The sequence below is a fragment of the Scyliorhinus torazame genome, chromosome 6 (genome assembly GCF_047496885.1).
Source record: "Scyliorhinus torazame isolate Kashiwa2021f chromosome 6, sScyTor2.1, whole genome shotgun sequence".
NCBI classification, from domain to species: Eukaryota; Metazoa; Chordata; class Chondrichthyes; order Carcharhiniformes; family Scyliorhinidae; genus Scyliorhinus; species Scyliorhinus torazame.
Genome location: NC_092712.1, coordinates 54770987 through 54790495, shown reverse-complemented (window position 1 = coordinate 54790495; position 19509 = coordinate 54770987). Strand labels below are relative to the sequence as shown.

The window sequence follows — 19509 nt, the reverse complement described above, 5'->3', positions numbered from 1 at the left end:
ACTCACACCAGATAGAAGGTCAAAATTGAGCATTTGTCTCCAAGTGCTGCCTGGCGAAAGCATGAAGCCAAATAAGCTTAAGCAACGTGTGGAGACCCCGTTGCCAAGGAATACATCAGGAAATTACGATCACTTATTCAACATTGAAAAGAGGAGCCTTTGCTGCAACCAGTTTGGTTTAAGAATGCTGTAACCATCTGTGAAGAAGCTCAAAGATCATCTTATGAGGTGAGCTGTCAGATTTTGCAGGTAAAGGAGCCTCAGATGATTGCAGAAACTGTGATCTTAACTGCTGTGATCAGAATTGACTAAATTATTTTCAGGGAAACAAAGGCAAATAGACTTCAGCTGTGTCCCTTTCGAATAACACTCTGAAGTGAAGGATTGAGGCAATTGCAGCTGATCAGGAATTTCACACAGGATGGAGGGCCTGAAATGCAGACCTGTTTTCGCTCTTCAAATTGAAGCACTGAGGGGTGTAATGCACATATTTGGGGACTACATGTGGGCAAATAGTATTGTTGAAGACATACTGTTCTGCCTTCAACTTCCTGACCATGAAACAGCACAGGGAATATTTGGGTCTTACAGGCATACATGGAATTGCATGGTTGGATTTGGTACTGATGGTGCTCCAGCTCTGGAAGACCACAAGTCAGGCCTCCGGGCCTTGGTAAAGGGAATTGTCCGTCTGCAGTTTGGATTTACTGTATGGCTCACAGAGAACAACAAGTAATGAAATGGGTTTCCTCTGGGTGGCCTGGTTTCCTTCCACAGTCCAAAGATGAGCAGGTTGGGTAGATTAACCCAACGGGGGGTATGGGGATAGGGCGGGGGAGTGGGCCGAGGTATTGTGCTTTTTCGGGGGGTGGGTGCAGACGCGATAGGCTGGCTGGCCCCTTTCTGCACCATAAGGATTCTATGGAAAGAATGTCACCCTCACCCACTGCAGGCGCCTGTTTGAAAACCAGAGAAGACATGGGACTGGATTCTCCGAAATCCCATTTGGCGTCAGGGCGGAGAATCCGTTTTGACACCAATTTTGGGGGCGGTGCCGGTTTTCGTATTCTCCACCCCTGAAAGGTGGCGAACTCTAGGAGTACGCTGCGCCAAGTATCCACAGCCTCAGGCCATTGCCTGAGGCCTGCCCCGCGATGCTCCGTCCCCGACTGGCCGAGTTCCCAATGGCGTGCCTTACGTGTGCTCACACCGTTCGGGAACCTCACGTGGCGGCTGCGGACTCAGTCTGACGTTGCCACAATCGGGAGAGGGCCGATCCGTGGGCAGAGGGGCTTCATTCGGGGCTGAGGGCACTGTGGGCGGGCGGTCCGGGGCGCGCCAGTGGCCGAAGGGGGGCACTACCTTTGCGGTCCGGGAAGCAGGCTGAGTCGGCCTTGAAGCACGGCATGGCCATTGGAGGCCACCGCCGTGCCCATGCGCGGCCACGGAACTGAAAATGCTCAGGGCCACATCGGCAGCTAGAGCTGGGACCTCTATGCTGCTACCCTGCTAGCCCCCAGCAAAACAGGGAATTTCCTGTTTTCCTGGCATAAAACACCACTGTTTTCACGCCGGCATGGGGACTTAGTCTCCCAAATGGAGAATCCAACCCAGGGAGTCCAACCCATGATATGTTGTTTCACGCTGAGGTCCGCTGGTTGGGTGCTGTGAGGAAGGCTTCTTCAAAAGTTTTTTGAGCTTAAGGTTCAGGTTAAGGGCGACTTTATGACTTGAATGTAACTGGCTGCAACGCACAAACCTTTCATTCTCAGTCCCATCATCAGTCACCTTTGCATGTAGAAGCACATACTCAAATAATTAAATTAAACTTGGAGTTCCTATCTTAGGTTGTTGTATTAGATTATTGCTAAGAATTATAGAAATAGGAGCAGAGATTGATCACAGAACCTCTTGAGTCAGCTCCAACATTCAACAGGATGATGGCTGACATTCTGCCTCAAATCATGGGGTGGCACAGTGGTTAGCACTGCTGCCTCACAGTGCCAGGGACCTGGGTTCAATTTCAGCATGGGTGACTGTGTGGAGTTTGCACTTTCTCCCCATGTCTGCGTGGGTTTCCTCCGGGTGCTCCGGTTTCCCCCCACAGTCCAAACATGTGCAGGTTAGGTGGATTGTCCATGATAAATTGCCCCTTAGTGTCCAGGGATGTACATGATAGGTGAGGTTAGGCAGATGGAGCAAGGAATGGGCATGGGAAGAATGCTCTTTTGGAGGGTTGGTGCAGACTTGATGTGCCCCTCAATGGGGAACCATTGGAGAAGTAGGTACTGGGCCTACTTCAGTGGGACTGGGAGATCCCAGCAACGGGAAAGGCTGGAGAATTCCGTCCTGTATTCCTGTTCACTTACTCGATATACTCAATCACTGAGATTCTGAATCCCTCTGGGAGAGAACATTCCAAAGACTCGCAACGTCTGAGTGAAGAAATTTCCCCTCATCCCAGTTCTAAATGACCAACCCCTTATTTTGAGACTGTGGGCCTGTGATCTAGATTCCCCAGCCAGGGGAAACAGCCACTACGTGCCGAAGCTGCGAAGTACCTTCAGAAGCTTGTATATTTCAATGAGGTCACCTCTTATTCCTCTAAACCTCAGAGAATATAGACCCAATTTACACAGCCTCCCATCAAAGGACAACCCTCTCATGCTAGGAATCAATCTAGTGAAACTTTGCTGTACCTTCAAAACAAGCATATATTTATTTAGATATGGAGATACTTTGGATGCCATAAAAGATTAAACATATTTTCTTCCTGTGAAATATTTTATTTAATGTATTTCTAAATAATTTTGAATATTCTATTCTATGAACGGCTAAATTATCTACACTTACAGTAAATTCTAATGATGTTTTTTAAGTCAGGCGAGTGGCTATGATTAGATAGATAAGTATTAAGGCAGTGTGTGAGAATCATTTGCGATGACATCTCTTCCCGTTTTCGCCCGTTACCGATGGTGTCCAAAGATCAATTCTTGGTCCTGTCCAATACTCATCTGCATGCTGCACCTTGGCAACATCATCTGAAGACACGGTGTTATGCTGCTAACACTCAGCTCTACTGCATCACCCACTTTCTTGACTCCTCTACTGTTGCTAAATTGACAGACTGCTTATCGTGCACCCAGTGCTGGATGAGCAGAAATTGCTTCCAATTAGGTGTTGGGAAGACTGAAGCCATTATTTTCCACTCCACTCCAAACGCCATTCCCTGGCTGCCGACTTCATCCCTCTCCCCGGCAGCAGTCTGATACTGAGCCAGTCTGTAGGCCACCTTGGTGTCACATGGGCGCACAGTAGCAAAGTGGTTTGCACTGTTGCTTCACAGCGCCAGGGATCCGGGTTCGACCCCCGGTTGGGGGTCACTGTCTGTGCGGAGTCTGCACGTTCTCCCCGTGTCTGCGTGGGTTTCCTCCGGGTGCTCCGGTTTCCTCCCGCAAGTCACGAAAGACGTGTTGTTAGGTAAATTGGACATTCTGAATTCTCCCTCCGTGTACCCGAACAGGCGCCGGAATATGGCGACTAGGAGATTTTCACAGTAACTTCATTGCAGTGTTAATGTAAGCCTACTTGCAGCAATAATAAAGATTATTAGATTATTATTACATGTGAACACGATACGAGCTTCCCACCGCATATTCATGGCATCCCAAAGATCGTCTATTTTTAGCCCCGTAACATTTCTCGACTTGTCCCTGTCCCAGCACACTTGCTGCCGACGTTCTTATCCATACCTTTGTTACCTCTAGACTCAACGATTCAAACACATTCCTGGTTGGTCTCCACATTCTACCCTCCATAAACTTGAGGTTGTCCAAAACTCTACTGCCCCTGCCTTAAGTTGCAGCAATACCCGTCTCTCTACCACCCCTGAACTACATTAGTTCCTGGTCAAGCAATGTCTTGATTTTAAAATTCTCATCCTTGTAATCAAAGCCCCTTATGGCCTTACCCTGCCCTATCTCTGTAATCTCCCCCAATCTCACATCGCTCCAAGATATCCATGCTCCTTTAATGCTGGCATCACAGACCACAATCAATAAGAATAAACAACAACATCTCCTCCACAATAGTCCTCAATACCGGGGCCCCGCAAGGCTGTGTACTTAGCCCCCTACTATACTCCCTGTACACACACGACTGCGTGGCAAAATTTTGTTCCAACTCCATCTACATGTTTGCTGACGATACGACCATAGTGGGCCGGATCTCGAATAACGACGAGTCAGAATACAGGAGGGCGATAGAGAACCTAGTAATAATGATAATAATACTAGCTTATTGTCACAAGTAAGCTTCAATGAAGTTACTGTGAAAAGACCCTAGTCGCCACATTCCGGCGCCTGTTCGGGGAGGCCGGCACAGGAATTGAACCCGTGCTGCTGCCTTGTTCAGCATTACAAGCCAGCTGTTTAGCCCACTGTGCTAAACCAGCCCCTAGTTGGAGTGGTGCAGTGACAACAATCTATCTCTCAAAACTAAAGAGCTGGTCATTGACTTCAGAAAGCAAAGTACTGTACACACCCCTGTCAGCATCAACGGGGCCGAGGTGGAGATGGTTAGCAGTTTCAAATTCCTAGGGGTACACATCTCAAAAAATCTGTCCTTGTCCACCCACATCGACGCTGCCACCAAGAAAGCACAACAGCACCTATACTTCCTCAGGAAACTAAGGAAATTCGGCATGTCCACATTAACCCTTACCAACTTTTACAGATGCAGCATAGAAAGCATCCTATCTGGCTGCATCACAGCCTGGTATGGTAACTGCTCGGCCCAGGACCGCAAGAAACTTCAGAGAGTCGTGAACACAGCCCAGTCCATCACACGAACCTGCCTCCCATCCATTGACTCTATCTACACCTCCCGCTGCCTGGGGAAAGCGGGCAGCAAAATCAAAAACCTCTCCCACCCGGCTTACTCACTCTTCCAACTTCTCCCATCGGGCAGGAGATACAAAAGTCTGAGAACACGCACGAACAGACTCAAAAGCAGCTTCTTCCCCGCTGCTGCCAGACTCCTAAATGACCCTCTTATGGACTGATTTCATTAACACTACACCCTGTATGCTTCATCCGATGCCGGTGTTATGTAGTTACATTGTGGACCTTGTGTTGCGCTATTACTTATTTTCTTTTATTCCCTTTTCTTTTCATGTACTTAATGATCTGTTGAGCTGCTCGCAGAAAAATACTTTTCACTGTACCTCGGTACACGTGACAATGAACAAAATCCAAATCTTATGCATTCCCAATCTTAATTATTCCACCATTGGTGTCTGTGCCTTTAGTTGTCTGAGCCCTAAGCTCTAGAATTCCCTCCCGACAGAATTACCTCCCCACAATTCTCCACCTCACTTGCCGCCTTTAGGACACTTCTTAAAGCCTTCCTCTTTGACCAAGCTTTTGACTTGCTTTGTAAATTTACATTGCAATTTATTAACATGAAAGCTATTTAGACCAATGTCCTGCCACTTACCAGCTCTGCCACACCTGACACTCCTTACACACCAGAATCATTAATTCTGTGCGGACAGTAAAGGAGGTTGTATACGTCCCTGGTAATTATCTCTTCTAGCAGGATTCCCATAGGTAAATTTTAATTAAATACTGCCAAAGACAATAACAGCTGCCTTTGTATGAAAGCACATCTCAATCGAAAAGATTCCTTTGGTATCAATTTACCTTCCATTGTCTGCTAATGATTTCATTTTCACCTTTCTGACAAATACCATCAACATAACATAAATTATCCGAAGTATGTCTGATCAGTGTGTTATAAAATATCAGCATAATAATCTTTACTGTCACAAGTAGGCTTACATTAACACTTCAATGAAGTTACTGTGAAAAATCCCTTGTCGCCACATTCCGGCGCCTGTTCAGGTACACAGAGGGAGAATACAGAATGTCCAAATTACCTAACAAGCGCGTCTTTCGGGACTTGTGGGAGGAAACAGGAGCACCCGGGGGAAACTCACGCAGCCACAGTGAGAATGTGCAGACTCCGCATAGACCCAAGCTGAGAATCGAACCTGGGACCCTGGCGCTGTGAAGAAATAGTGCTAACCACTTTGCTACCGTACCGCAGAATGATATACTTTTTTAAAAAATAAATATTTTATTGAAAATTTTTGGTCAACCAACACAGTACATTGTGCATCCTTTACACAATATTATAACAACACAAATAACAATGACCTATTTTATAAACAAAAAATGAATAAATAATAGATAACAAAAATGAAAACTAACCCTAATTGGCAACTGCCTTATCACAAGTAACACTCTCCAAAAATATAATTTAACAGTCCAATATATAATTATCTGTCGCAACGACCTATACATATTATACAGTATATATTAACAACCCTGAGAGTCCTTCTGGTTCCTCCCCCCACCCCCCCCCCCCCACCCCGATCCTGGGCTGCTGCTGCTGCCTTCTTTTTTCCATTCCATCAATCTTTCTGCGAGGTATTCGACGAACGGTTGCCACCGCCTGGTGAACCCTTGAGCCGACCCCCTTAGAACGAACTTAATCCGCTCTAGCTTTATAAACCCTGCCATGTCATTTATCCAGGTCTCCACCCCCGGGGGCTTGGCTTCGTTCCACATTAACAATATCCTGCGCCGGGCTACTAGGGACGCAAAGGCCAAAACATCGGCCTCTCTCGCCTCCTGCACTCCCGGCTCTTGTGCAACCCCAAATATAGCCAACCCCCAGCTTGGTTCGACCCGGACCCCCACTACTTTTGAAAGCACCTTTGTCACCCCCATCCAAAACCCCTGTAGTGCCGGGCATGACCAAAACATATGGGTATGATTCGCTGGGCTTCTCGAGCACCTCGCACACCTATCCTCCACCCCAAAAAATTTACTGAGCCGTGCTCCAGTCATATGCGCCCTGTGTATTACCTTAAACTGAATCAGGCTTAGCCTGGCACACGAGGACGACGAGTTTACCCTGCTTAGGGCATCTGCCCACAGCCCCTCCTCGATCTCCTCCCCCAGCTCTTCTTCCCATTTCCCTTTTAATTCATCTACCATAGTCTCCCCTTCGTCCCTCATTTCCCTATATATATCTGACACCTTACCATCCCCCACCCATGTCTTTGAGATCACTCTGTCCTGCACTTCTTGTGTCGGGAGCTGCGGGAATTCCCTCACCTGTTGCCTCGCAAAAGCCCTCAGTAGCATATACCTGAATGCATTCCCTTGGGGCAACCCATATTTCTCGGTCAGCGCTCCCAGACTCGAGAACTTCCCATCCACAAACAGATCTTTCAGTTGCGTTATTCCTGCTCTTTGCCACATTCCATATCCCCCATCCATTCCCCCCGGGGCAAACCTATGGTTGTTTCTTATCGGGGACCCCCCCAAGGCTCCAGTCTTTCCCCTATGCCGTCTCCACTGTCCCCAAATCTTCAGTGTAGCCACCACCACCGGGCTTGTGGTGTAGTTCCTCGGTGAGAACGGCAATGGGGCTGTCACCATAGCCTGTAGGCTAGTCCCCCTACAGGACACCCTCTCTAATCTCTTCCACGCCGCTCCCTCCTCCTCTCCCATCCACTTACTCACCATTGAAATATTAACGGCCCAATAATACTCACTTAGGCTCGGTAGTGCCAGCCCCCCCCTATCCCTGCTACGCTGTAAGAATCCCTTCCTCACTCTCGGGGTCTTCCCGGCCCACACAAAACCCATGATGCTCTTTTCAATCCTTTTAAAAAAAGCCTTCGTGATCACCACCGGGAGGCACTGAAACACAAAGAGGAATCTCGGGAGGACCACCATCTTAACCGCCTGCACCCTCCCTGCCAGTGACAGGGATACCATATCCCATCTCTTGAAATCCTCCTCCATTTGTTCCACCAACCGCGTTAAATTTAACCTATGCAATGTGCCCCAATTCTTGGCTATCTGGATCCCCAGGTAACGAAAGTCCCTTGTTACCTTCCTCAACGGTAGGTCCTCTATTTCTCTACTCTGCTCCCCTGGATGCACCACAAACAACTCACTTTTCCCCATGTTCAATTTATACCCTGAAAAATCCCCAAACTCCCCAAGTATCCGCATTATTTCTGGCATCCCCTCCGCCGGGTCTGCCACGTATAGTAGCAAATCGTCCGCATACAAAGATACCCGGTGTTCTTCTCCTCCTCTAAGTACTCCCCTCCACTTCTTGGAACCCCTCAACGCTATCGCCAGGGGCTCAATCGCCAGTGCAAACAATAATGGGGACAGAGGGCATCCCTGCCTTGTGTAGTTCTGCCACTACTATCTCCGTTTCCCCCTCTGGTGGGGCCATCATCATTACCCCTAACAGCCTCCGTATATTCGTGTTCAGCTGTTTCCCCTTCACAAACCCAGTTTGGTCCTCGTGGACCACCCCCGGGACACATTCCTCTATTCTCATTGCCATTACCTTGGCCAGGATCTTGGCATCTACATTTAGGAGGGAAATAGGTCTATAGGTCGATATACCCGCCTCATTGTAGCGGGTCCTTTTCCTTCTTTAAGAGAAGCGATATCGTTGCTTCAGACATAGTCGGGGGCAGTTGTCCCCTTTCCTTTGCCTCATTAAAGGTCCTCGTCAATACCGGGGCGAGCAAGTCCACATATTTTCTATAGAATTCGACTGGGAATCCATCCGGTCCCGGGGCCTTTCCCGCCTGCATGCTCCTAATTCCTTTCACCACTTCTTCTACCTCGATCTGTGCTCCCAGTCCCACCCTTTCCTGCTCTTCCACCTTGGGAAATTCCAGCCGATCCAAGAAGCCCATCATTCTCTCCCTCCCATCCGGGGGTTGAGCTTCATATAATTTTTTATAAAATGTCTTGAACACTCCATTCACTCTCTCCGCTCCCCGCTCCATCTCTCCTTCCTCATCCCTCACTCCCCCTATTTCCCTCGCTGCTCCCCTTTTCCTCAATTGGTGTGCCAGCAACCTGCTCGCCTTCTCCCCATATTCGTACTGTACACCCTGTGCCTTCCTCCATTGTGCCTCTGCAGTGCCCGTAGTCAGCAAGTCAAATTCTACATGTAGCCTTTGCCTTTCCCTGTACAGTCCCTCCTCCGGTACTTCCGCATATTGTCTGTCCACCCTCAAAAGTTCTTGCAGCAACCGCTCCCGTTCCTTACTCTCCTGCTTCCCTTTATGTGCCCTTATTGGTATCAGCTCCCCTCTAACCACCGCCTTCAGCGCCTCCCAGACCACTCCCACCTGGACCTCCCCATTATCATTGAGTTCCAAGTACTTTTCAATGCACCCCCTCACCCTTAGACACACCCCCTCATCTGCCATTAGTCCCATGTCCATTCTCCAGGGTGGGCGCCCTACTGTTTCCTCCCCTATCTCCAAGTCTACCCAGTGTGGAGCGTGATCAGAAATGGCTATAGCCGTATACTCCGTTCCCCACACCTTCGGGATCAACGCCCTTCCCAGCACAAAAAAGTCTATTCGCGAGTAGACTTTATGGACATAGGAGAAAAACGAGAACTCCTTACTCCTAGGTCTGCTAAATCTCCACGGGTCTACACCTCCCATCTGCTCCATAAAATCTTTAAGCACCTTGGCTGCTGCCGGCCTCCTTCCAGTCCTGGACTTCGACCTATCCAGCCCTGGTTCCAACACCGTATTAAAATCTCCCCCCATTATCAGCTTTCCCATCTCTAGGTCCGGAATGCATCCTAGCATCCGCCTCATAAAATTGGCATCATCCCAGTTCGGGGCATATACGTTTACCAAAACCACCGTCTCCCCCTGTAGTTTGCCACTCACCATCACGTATCTGCCCCCGTTATCCGCCACTATAGTCTTTGCCTCGAACATTACCCGCTTCCCCACTAATATAGCCACCCCCCTGTTTTTCGCATCTAGCCCCGAATGGAACACCTACCCCACCCATCCTTTGCGTAGCCTAACCTGGTCTATCAGTTTCAGGTGCGTTTCCTGTAACATAACCACATCTGCCTTAAGTTTCTTAAGGCGTGCGAGTACCCGTGCCCTCTTTATCGGCCCGTTCAGCCCTCTCACGTTCCACGTGATCAGCCGGGTTGGGGGGCTTCCTACCCCCCCCCCCTTGTCGATTAGCCATCCCCTTTTTCCAGCTCCTCACCCGGTTCCCACGCAGCTGTATCTCCCCCAGGCGGTGCCCCCCCGCCCATCCCCTCCCATACCAGCTCCCCACTCTCCCCAGCAGCAGCAACCCAGTAATTCCCCCCTCCCACCCCCCCGCTAGATCCCCCGCTAGCGTAATTACTCCCCCCATGTTGCTCCCAGAAGTCAGCAAACTCTGGCCGACCTCGGCTTCCCCCCGTGACCTCGGCTCGCACCGTGCGACGCCCCCTCCTTCCTGCTTCTCTATTCCCGCCATGATTATCATAGCGCGGGAACCAAGCCCGCGCTTCTCCCTTTGCCCCGCCCCCAATGGCCAACGCCCCATCTCCTCCACCTCCCCTCCTCCCCCCATCACCACCTGTGGAAGAGAGAAAAGTTACCACATCGCAGGATTAATACATAAAACTCCTCTTTCCCCCCTTTTTAACCCCCCTCTTCGACCCCCACATTCGCCCCACCACTTTGTTCAAACGTTCTTTTTAATAACCCGCTCATTCCAGTTTTTCTTCCACAATAAAGGTCCACGCTTCATCCGCCGTCTCAAAGTAGTGGTGCCTCCCTCGATATGTGACCCACAGCCTTGCCGGTTGCAGCATTCCAAATTTTATCTTCTTTTTATGAAGCACCGCCTTGGCCCGATTAAAGCTGGCCCTCCTTCTCGCCACCTCCGCACTCCAGTCTTGATAAACGCGGATCACCGCGTTCTCCCATTTACTGCTCCGAGTTTTCTTTGCCCATCTAAGGACCATTTCTCTATCCTTAAAACGGAGGAATCTCACCACTATGGCTCTGGGAATTTCTCCTGCTCTCGGTCCTCGCGCCATCACTCGGTATGCTCCCTCCACCTCCAACGGACCCGCCGGGGCCTCCGCTCCCATTAACGAGTGCAGCATCGTGCTCACATATGCCCCGACGTCCGCTCCCTCCGCACCTTCAGGAAGACCAAGAATCCTCAGGTTGTTCCTCCTTGCGTTGTTCTCCAGTGCCTCCAACCTTTCCACACATCGTTTCTGATGTGCCTCATGCGTCTCCGTCTTCACCTCCAGGCCCTGTATGTCGTCCTCATTCTCGGCTGCCTTTGCCTTCACGACCCGAAGCTCCCGCTCCTGGGTCTTTTGTTCCTCCTTTAGCCCTTCGATCGCCTGTAGTATCGGGGCCAACAGCTCTTTCTTCATTTCCTTTTTGATCTCTTCCACACAGCATTTCAAGAACTCTTGTTGTTCAGGGCCCCATATTAAACCGCCACCTTCCGACGCCATCTTGGTTTTTGCTTGCCTTCCTTGCCGCTGTTCTAAAGGATCCACTGCAATTCGGCCACTTTCTCCTCCTTTTTTCATCCGTATCCAGGGGGGATTCCCTTCTGGTTTACCGCACAGTGTTTTTAGCCGTCAAAATTGCCGTTGGGGCTCCTATCAAGAGCCCAAAAGTCCGTTTCACCGGGAGCTGCCGAAACGTGCGACTCAGCTGGTCATCGCCGCACCCGGAAGTCCGCAGAATGATATACTAAGAAGACAAAAAGTCAAGGATGTGAGAAGATAGTTCTACCTGTTGTAACTCACCAAGCCGAGCTGAATTTTGGAGAATTCTTGTGATCATGGTTTCGCTTTCTTATTTGTTATATCATTCCAAACCTTTAATATTCCTTTTAAACCTGTTTAAAAATTGTCTTTCACTTGCTCTACTTTCCTGAATGATCTTAAAGTAGTATTGTCGGGTCACCTCTTTATAGGAACAAGAAATGACTATTTGTCGCCTTGAACCTGTTCCTTCATTCAGTGACATCATGGCTGACCTGTGACCTGACTACATATGCATGTCCTGGCCCCATATCCCTTAATATCTTTGGCTACCAAAATGCTATCAATCCCAGTTTTAAAATTAGCAATTGATCTCGCACCAATTGCCATTAGCAGAGGACAGTTCCAAACTTCTATCATTCTTTTCATGAAGAAATGTTTTCTAATTGCACACGTCAAAGATCTATTTTTTGACCATACCCCCTATTCCTAGACTCCTCAATAGTGGAGATAGTTCCTCCCACCCTATCTGTTCCCTGAATATCTCAAAAAACTTTCACCAAATCAGCGCTCATCTTCTAAATTCCAGGCAATACAATCCTACTTTGATTAAAACTTCCTTCTAACTTAACCCTCGAGTCCAAGTATCATTCTAGTCAATCTATTCTGCACTCCCTCCAAGGCCAATATATACTTCTTAAAGCGTTGCGTGCAGAATTGCTCAAGTAGTCCATGTGTTGTGGAACCAAGGGTTTGTATAGCAGAAGCATATTTTGTGATGTGATTTTCGATTACAAATCCCTAATTCAACTTGAACTGCTAGCTGACTACCCTCTTGAACAGGTGTAGTCCATGTGGTGTAGGTACAACCATACTGCTATTAATAAGGGAGTTCCCTATTTTTGACCCAGAGGCAGTGAAGGAGCGATGATACTGTTCTATGTCAGGTTGGTGCGTGATGTGGAGGGGGATTTTCAGGCGATGGTTTTCTCTGCATCTTCTGACCCTGTCCTTCCTGGTGATAAAAGTCTCAGGTTTGGAGGTGGAAGAAAGGGAAAGGTGGTGTGGTAGCTCTGTTAATAAAGGATGTAATCAATACAGTAGTAAGAAATAATCTCAGTTTGGAAGATTTGGCTCGGTGAAAGGGAAGGGTAACTGTCTGGGACATCAACAACTCACTCACCTTAGTCCAGAATTAAGGTGATAGTTTGAGGATAAGGGGTAAGCCTTTTAGCACTGAGGTGAGGAGAAATTTCTTCACCCAGAGAGTAGTGAATCTGTGGAATTCGCTACCACAGAAAGTAGTTGAGGCCAAAACATTGTGTAATTTCAAGAAGGAATTAGATATAACTCTTGGGGCTAAATGGATCAAAGGATGTGGGGGAAAGGCAGGATAAGGGTATTGAACTTGATGATCAACCATGATAATGAATGGCTGAGCAGGCTCGAAAGGCCGAATGGCCTCCTCCTGCTTCTACTTTCTATGTATATTTCTGTGTACCTGGATGAGGGGGCAGTGGATCCTCACTTCTCTGGCGCAGACCAACCTCACTGTCGGTCACTGCTCACTCCTCGGGTAATCCCGTGATCTCCAGAGCCCTTTCTTCATAAAGGGTGAGGACTCACAACTCTGGAATTCTGCACCCTCCTTTTCCTTCTTTGAATCCCTACAGTGCATCCCTACAGTGCAGAAAGAGAGCATTCAGCCCACTGAGTCTGTACCGACACTTGGAAAGAGCTCCCTACCTAGGCCCACGCCTCCACCCTATCCCTGTAACCCAGTAACCCCACCTAACCTTTTTAGACACTAAGCAGCAATTTAGCCTGGCCAATGCACCTAACATGCACATCTTTGGACTGTGGGAGGAAAGCGGAGCACCCGGAGGAAACCCACGCAGACACGGGGAGAAAGTCCAAACTCCACACAGACAGAAACCCAAGGCCGGAATTGAACCCGGGTCCCTGGAGCTGTGAGATAGCAGTGCTAACCACTGTGCCATCATGCCACCCCTATTCTTATTATTCTTATAATATTCTTAGTATAGGCTATATTCTCCTGCAAGGACAAAGAGAGGACTTTGTGAGACGTACACTAACTCCTGTGGGTCAGGGGTCTCTAGCAAGTGGCATGTGTGGTCATTGCACCCAGACGCTTCAGGGGATGTGTCAGGATGTTCTTAGGAACAAGCTTAGAGGTTGGATGTTGGGTGGGTGCAAGGTGTCAACCAGTGGATTGGGTGCGTTGTGGGGTTGGGCGGTTGGTGTTTGGGAACTGAAGGGTTGGAAGCACGACTGATGCCAGGAGGAGAGAGGTGGTAACTTACCCGTAGAGGAGGTCGCTCATCTTTTTCCTACATTGGATGGCGGTCCTCCTGATAATGCTGCTTACACTCCCTGCAGCTGCCACTACCTCCCAGGCAGCATTTCTCACCGTGCTGCTGGTTCTCCTACCACCTTGGGGGTACAGGATGCCCTGCCTCTGCTCCATGGCATCCAGGAGCTTGGCGAGGTAGGCATCCACAAATCGAGGAGTAGGTCTCTGCGCTGCCATGCTCCTGGCTTGACTGGGAGTGAGTGCTGAGGGACTGTTTAAATGATGCTCCCCCTTGTTAGCTGCGACCAATTGAGACCTGAGTCAGGCGAATCAGAAGCCTGGCGACTCAGGCAAGGAGAGTTCACGAGGGGGTTGAATTTTGCACTAAATGTGGGGTGAATAGTGATCTTGATTGCGCCATTAAAGCCTGTGCAAATCACCCCGTAAATCCAGCCCAAAGTGACACTTAAGTCATTTTTCAGATGAACTACATCCAGTGGGGCCTTATAAGAAAGATGGCTCAATAATCATGGTAAACTTTAGTCTCTACATGCACTGTAAGAATAAAATTGGCAAAGGGAGCCTGGAGGATAAATTTGTAGAATGTGTTCAGGAGAATTTCTTGAAAACATAAATTATGGAATGAACCAGACATCAAGCTAGTTTAGACATGGTAGGCAATATGTAATGAGACAGGATTAGTTAATGACCTCACAGTAAAGAATCCTCTAGGCAAGAGTGATCATAATATGATGGAATTTCACATTCAGTTTGAGTGTGAGTAATCTGGATCTGAAACTAGTGTCTTAAACTTAAATAAAGGCAATTACAAGATAGAGTTGACTAAAGTGAACTGGGAAAATAGAGTAAAACATATGACAGTAGAGAAGCAGTAGCAGCCATTTCAGGTGATAATCCATAACTCTCAGCAAAGGTATATTCCATTGAGAAGTGAAGGTCTTTTGAGGAGGATGTACAATCCTGTCACTAATTAAGAAAATGAAGGACTCTATCAAATTGAAAAATAAGGCGCACAACACGGCAATGAATAGTGGTTGGCCTGAAGATTGGGAAAATTTTACATACCAACAAAGAATGAAGAAGAAATATAGAGGGAGAAATTAGAGAATGAGAGAAAACTAGGCAGAAATGTAAAAAGTTGGAAAAATGACCACAAGTTTATAAAAATGAGAAGAGTAGCTAAAGCAAGTTATCATAGATTATCATAGAATTTACAGTGCAGAAGGAGGCCACTCGGCCCATCGAGTCTGTACCGGCTCTCTGAAAGAGCACTCTACCCAACCGCACACCTCTACCCTATCCCCATAACCCAGTAGCCCCATCCAGCATTAAGGGCAATTTTGGACACTAAGGACAATTTATCATGGCCAACCCACCTAACCTGCACATCTTTGGACTGTGGGAGGAAACCGGAGCACCCGGAGGAAACCCACGCACAAAAGGAGGAGAACGTGCAGACTCCGCACAGACAGTGACCCAAGTGGGAATTGAACTTGGGACCCTGGAGCTGTGAAGCAATTGTGCTAACCACCATGCTACCGTGCTGCCCTAATGCTGGTCCCTTAGAGGACAAGATTAGAGAAATTAATAATGAGAACTAAGGAAATGGCAGGGAATTTGAACAAGTAATTTGTATCTATCTTCACAGTAAAATATATGAAGAGCTCATGGTGTTGGTGATTATATATTAGTATCTTCACGGTAAAATATATGAAGAGCTCATGGTGTTGGCGAAGCTATATTAGCACGGATAAAAGATTGGCTGACAAACGGGACACAGAGTTGGGATAAATGGGTTATTTTCAGGTTGGTAAAATGTAGCTTGTAGGTGCCATAGGGACCAGTCCTAGGGCCTCAGCAAGTAAGTAAAGTAAAGTCGCCATAGTCTCAGATGACCATAGACTGTTTGCCCTTTGAGGGTGGGAGCTGACTAGTGGTGATTTAACCTGAGGATCACCACACCTCAGGTGAGGGACAAGGTTGAGAAGACCGGCCTTCGTGAATAACTATTTCTATAAAAAGCGTAGGATTCTGAATCGTTTATTAATGTCCTCATGATTCCTAGCCTCTGACCTGCTCTTGTAGCTACAGGGTTTATGTGGCTGACACAGTTCAGTTTCTGTTCAGTAGTAGCCCTGGTGGAAAAAATTCAGCAACAATAATACCATTGTATGTCATGGTGTCATTGCAAGACTATCTTCTTGGATGTTTGCATACTTGTATTCTAGTCCTCTAGAAATAAGGATCATCATTCTATTCGCCTTTCTATTAGCCTTTCCATTACTTTCCGCACCTGCTTTGTGACCTTTCAATGTATCTGAACCACTAAATCTCTTTGGATCTCCATTTGGATTGGATTCGTTTATTGTCACATGTACCGAGGTACAGGGAAAAGTATTTTTCTGCGAGCAGCTCAGCAGATCATTAAGTACGTGAGAAGAAAAGGAAATAAAAGAAAATACATAATAGGGCAACACAAGATACACAATGTAATTACATAACACCGGCATAGGGTGAAGCATACCGGGGTGTAGTGTTAATGAGGTCAGTCTATAAGAGGGTCGTTTAACAGCGGGGAGATGCTGTTTTTGAGTCTGTCCGTGCGTGCTCTCAGACTTTTGTATCTCCTGCCCGATGGAAGAAGTTGGAAGAGTGAGTCAGCCGGGTGGGAGGGATCTTTGATTATGCTTCCCGCTTTCCCCAAGCAGCGGGAGGTGTAGATGGAGTCAATGGATGGGAGGCAGAATAGATGGACTGGGCTGTGTTCACGACTCTCTGAAATTTCTTGCGGTCCTGGGTTGAGCAGTTGCCACACCAGGCTGTGATGCAGCCAGATAGGATGCTTTCTATTGTGCATCTGTAAAAGTTGGTAAGAATTAATGTGGACATGCCAAATTTCCTTAGTTTCCTGAGGACGTATAGGCACTGTTGTGCTTTCTTGGTGGTAGCATCGACATGGGTGGACCAGGTCAGATTTTTGGAGATGTGTACCTCTAGGAATTTTAAGCTGCTAACCATCTCCATCTCGGCTCCGTTGATGCTGATAGGGGTGTGTACAGTACTTTGCTTCCTGAAGTCAATGACCAGCTCTTTAGTTTTGCTGGCATTGAGGGAGAGATTGTTGTCGCTGCACCACTCCACTAGGTTCTCTATCTCCCTCCTGTATTCTGACTCATCGTTATTTGCGATCCGGCCCACTATGGTCGTATCGTCAGCAAACTTGTAGATGGAGTTGGAACCAAATTTTGTCACGTAGGCATGTGTGTACGGGGAGTACAATAGGGAGCTAAGTACGCAGCCTTGCGGGGCCCCGGTGTTGAGGACTATTGTGGAGGAGGTGCTGTTGTTTATTCTTACTGATTGTGGTTTGTGGGTCAGAAAGTCCAGGATCCAGTTGCAGAGTGAGGAACCAAGTCCTAGGTTTTGGAGCTTTGATATGAGCTTGGCTGGGAGTATGATTTTGATGGCGGAGCTCTAGTCAATAAATAGGAGTCTGATGTAGGCGTCCTTGTTGTTGAGGTGCTCTAGGGATGAGTGTAGGGCTAGGGAGATGGTGTCTGCTGTGGACCGGTTACGGTGGTATGCGAATTGCAGTGGATCAAGGCATTCTGGGAGTATGGAGGTGATGCACTTCATGACCAACCTCTCGGAGCACTTCATTACGACTGAAATCAGGGCCACTGGACGGTAGTCATTGAGGCACGTTGCCAGTTCTTCTTTGGCACCGGTATGATGGTGGTCTCCTTGAAGCAGATGGGGACCTCGAAGCAGAGTAGGGACAGGTTTAAGATGCCCGCGAACATCTCTGCCAGCTTGTGCAGGCTTTGAGTGCACGACCAGGATCCCGTCCGGACCCATCGCCTTCTGAGGGTTCACTTTCAGGAAGGCCGATCTGACTTCGGAAGCTGTGATGGTGGGTATTGGTGTGTTATGGGCTGCTGGGGCACTCAACAGCGGATCGTCGATTTACTTTACACCTAGGATCACTTTCTGTTGCCTTTCCTGCACCCTTTCCAATGTATGCATGTCCTCGAGGAAATATTGATAACCAGAATTGTACATAAGATCTGGGGCTGCTTTTGCTCAGTTGGCTGGACAGCTGGTTCCTGATGCTGAGCAAGGCCAGCAGCGTGGGTTCAATTCCCGTACTGGCTGAGGTTATTCATGAAAGCCCCTCTTCTCAATGTGACCCTTTGCCTGAGGTGTGGTGATCCTCAGGTTAAATCACCACCAGTCAGCTCACCACCCTCAAAGGGGAAAGCAGCCTATGGTCATCTGGGACTAGGGCGCCTTTACTTTATATGAGATCTGACTAGTGAATTATAAAACATCAGCATTATTTCTCTAAAGTTGTTTGCTTCAAACTTCTTGGTGCTCAGTAACAAAAAGCCCCCATTACCTGATGCCGGAGAAGAAATCTGGCAAGACCGTCAACTTTTGAGAAACGCAATGAAGTGTGGATGCATCCAAAAGCACTGCGGTGACATGCGTCACTGTAAATACACAAGGGGTTAACATAAAGACACTACACCTAGCTAGACACTAGAGGGAGCACCAGAATCATGACACACAGACATTCAACCAATAGGTCAGTAAGATAGGGACGACCAATGGGCAGTCAAGACACAACACAGAGGTGACACTACGACAAGGGGGCTACCCATATATAAGGACGCAGCACACATGATCTTCCTCTTTCCAGTGGAGCACTTAGTGAGTACAGATAGGATTGGTTGAAACACATCACACCCACCACGTGGATTGCAGCAGACTGGTTAGTTAGTCTGAGTAGCTATAGCAGGATTAACAGGAGAGTAGAATCCAAGTAGGAGAATCATTAACAGTTTAATAAATGTGTTAAAGCTATCTCCAAGTCTGAACCTTCCTTTGTCAGAGTGCACATCAAGGAAGCAGCTTATGCTACGTCAAGAGCATAACAAAACATGGTACCAGTGAGTGACTTAAAATCCATATAGTTTCTACTCAGCAAACAGTGACAACCAGCAACAGCACCCAGGCAAGATGATGTTCCATATTCTGGTTCCACAGGAACTCAGGTACCACGGCAATCTCAGTGCAAACTGGCGTGCGTTCAGGCAGAGATTTGAGATCTACCTGGTAGCGTTCGACCTAGATGGCATGGCGGATGCAGAGAAAATAAAGCTTCTACTTACCATCGCGGGTCCAAGAGCAGCTGAAATATTCCAGACCTTCAAATACTCAAAGGGGCAAAACGAGAGTGACTTCCAGGCAGTCCTGGACAAATTCCAAGAATTCTGCAAGGAAGATACAAGTGAAATCAGTAAAAGAGGCGCCAATCCTGACCACGAGGCGAAGGTAGGTCTGCAGAAAACGGCAGTTTTGATTTGCAGCCATCTTACGCAGTTGCGCAACAAGCGCACAGAACGGGAAGGTCCATTTACGCATGCGCGAGAGGAGATTGCACATGCACAGATCGCTGTTCCTTGACTTGGGGACTTGTTCGAAAATGTGCATGCGCGAGAAGCCGCGCATGCGCA

General features: G+C 48.0%; 2 protein-coding genes across 2 annotated transcripts in view; one reads left to right on the top strand and one right to left on the bottom strand.

The window, feature by feature from the left end:
- LOC140424793 (uncharacterized) overlaps positions 1-19509 on the top strand; it is a 455234-nt gene that overhangs the window by 200244 nt on the left and 235481 nt on the right. The window lies entirely within an intron of this gene.
- The window catches only part of rnf32 (ring finger protein 32), a 250400-nt gene that overhangs the window by 215526 nt on the left and 15365 nt on the right, over positions 1-19509 (bottom strand). The window contains exon 3 of the mRNA XM_072508206.1: positions 19165-19266. The gene's annotated coding sequence lies outside the window, so the exon portion shown is untranslated. The remainder of the gene's footprint in view (positions 1-19164; positions 19267-19509) is intronic.